This window comes from Mus caroli, chromosome 4 (genome assembly GCF_900094665.2).
Source record: "Mus caroli chromosome 4, CAROLI_EIJ_v1.1, whole genome shotgun sequence".
Taxonomy (NCBI): Eukaryota; Metazoa; Chordata; class Mammalia; order Rodentia; family Muridae; genus Mus; species Mus caroli.
In genome coordinates, this window is record NC_034573.1 from 111,106,257 (window position 1) to 111,108,671 (window position 2,415).

At 52.8% G+C, this 2,415-nt stretch overlaps 1 protein-coding gene across 1 annotated transcript in view; it reads right to left on the bottom strand.

Annotated features, from left to right (window-relative positions):
- Ctps1 (CTP synthase 1) overlaps positions 1 to 2,169 on the bottom strand; it is a 31,520-nt gene extending 29,351 nt beyond the window's left edge. Inside the window, exon 1 of the mRNA XM_021160002.1 lies at positions 2,044 to 2,169. The gene's annotated coding sequence lies outside the window, so the exon portion shown is untranslated. The remainder of the gene's footprint in view (positions 1 to 2,043) is intronic.
- Between the last annotated feature and the right edge of the window lie 246 nt (positions 2,170 to 2,415).

Consider the following 2,415-nt stretch of genomic DNA (forward strand, 5'->3'; position numbering starts at 1 on the left):
AAAAAAAAAAAAGAAATGCTTGCTTTAGCACAGAGAAGACACTTTCCCCCTCTAAAAACCCTGTGTGAAGCCAAATTAAAACAAAAATAAGCTAAGGAACAAAGAAAGGGGAATTCTGCAGGACGCATTTCCCAGCTCCACTCCTCTCAGGAACAAGAATGAACAAACTTGGCAAGGAAAGCATAATGCTTGAAATACCTTTCCCCTTAAACAGTAAGGAATGTTATCCTGCTTTTCTACCCTCTGTGCAGCCGTTTCAAAAGTGTATTTCTACAAAATACAACTGGGTTTTCCAGAAAGGTTTTGACAGGATGTGGTACTCCATTCCTGTAAAGAAAGGGGCACTTGGAAAGAGAAAGGAGGGTTGCCCCAAGTTCAAAGACACCCTGATCTACATACAAATGGAAATCCTATTTCAAAAGAGGGGAAGGTGACTTTATGGGCAGAAAAAAAAAAAAAAATCAAAAGAAATGATGACTAGTCTTTAACCCAAGACCTTCAGGAGTGTTTAGTATGCTTATGCAGATTGTGAACCCCAAAAGGGTAGACAATATCCTTGAGAGAAAAACTGTATCACCTCATAATTATATGGTTCCTTCTTATTAATGCATTTATCAAACTCGGCTATATTTTAGTATTTTAAGTATGTCCTAACCTAGCATCCTGGCATTCCTTACTAAGACTACAGCCTAGACTCATTGAGTCTATTTCTGATGTTCCTACAGATTCCTCAGTTCAGAACAGGTTGTCACGGGATCACCTCATCTTGTCCCAACTTTACTCAGATCTTTGTGTGTGTGTGTGTGTTTGTGAGAGAGAGAGAGAGATTGAGACTGAGAGAGAGAGAGAGAGATTCTGGCAGTCTCCCAGAGTGACTGGCAAAAAAATATTCCAAAAGCCACAAAGAGCCAGTTGGAGAGAACCCATTCCCTAACATTTACAAACTACCTATTATGGGAGAGCTACTCACATGCTGGGGGCATCACAAACGTAAGTCAAATTTGGGTCCAACTTAAGTATCTCCGGGAGAGATGACCTGGACTGAGGGAGGATCCAGGAGCTCCTTTTGAAAACCTGCCTTGTAATGGGCCCGAAAGGTTGACTGACTGAAATGAGCTACGAATCAGGCAAATCATGAACAAGCAGGTGAGCCCACAGGATGCACCAAGAAAAGAAGATTAGGGCAAAGGGATGGCCAGGGGCCAATCCATGGGCAAAGTTGAATGTCCACGCTGCACTTTTTTTCTGAAGATGACAAGACACAAAAGGTTTTTCAAGTACAGGAGCTATAATATAGAGCAAGGGGCACCAGAGAAATTCACGAATGAAAAATGTGAAAGCTTTTGTTAAAAAAAAAAAAAATGAAGTCGGTGAAAATCAGGCTCAGGATCCACCGCTGATGTGCTGAGATCTAAATCTAGCCCCGAAGCGCCTGATGCCCGGGTTCGCACCGCCGTAAAAAGTGGGACGAGAACCACAGCAGCACCCACCCGCGTCACCCGGCTGCTGAGGATTTAAAATAATGAGTGTGGACGTAAGGCAGCCACGCTGACGTAGTGGCCTCAAGAACGCCAGCATCTTCGCGCTGGGCTGGAAAGAGCGACAGCAGCCGGGCAGCCTGGGCCGTGAGGCCCAGCGAACGTACAAGCCCCTTCCTCCCGCGCGCCGGGCAGCGCCGGGAGGAGCCCTAGGCCGCCAGTCGAGCCCCATCACAGGTTGGGGCTCTGGGAGACCCCTCCGCGGCGGCACTCCGCGCTCTCTACCTCACCAAGCCCGGCAGCCCGCGCCGCCGGACTCGGCCCCTTTCCTCAGCCGGGCCACGCGGCCCGCGCGCGGGAGCCAGCAGCTCGCGTTCCGGGACTGCCCGCCCCACTCCCGTTAGAGATGCAGCCCATTGGGCAGAACGCCGGGCCAGCTCTCCCCTGATTGGTGAGAAGAGGCGTTTATCGCCCCGGCGGCGTGGCCGTCCGCGCCGGGCTCTGTCGGCGCCACAGGCTCTTGCACCCGGGAGCCGTTCCTCCGGGATCCCTGAAGTCAGCCTACCTGAGGCCGGCTTCGGAGTCTCGTGTCAGCCACAGCAAGGCCGGCGCGCGCGCGGTGAGCCTCGGATAGCCAGTGCTCGGCCGGGCCGCATGCGCCAGCCGTCTTTCTGAGAGGCGGGCTCTAGGCGGTGCGTACGCAGAGGGCGGAGAGAGGCGGGCCCAGGGGAGGGTGGGGCTAGGGCGCGCATGCGCGGGACGCCTCGCCGCGGCTTGTTGAGTGGCTACTGCGGGTGGGACTCGGGAGTTGTGGGTTCCGTGGGCTTCCTCGTCCGAGGTATAGAGGCTGCTGGTGACTCCCATCTAACCGGAAATCTGAGGGCCTTTGCCTCGTCCCGCAGTAGCCGGTGGACACTCTCACCTCCCATCCGCCTTC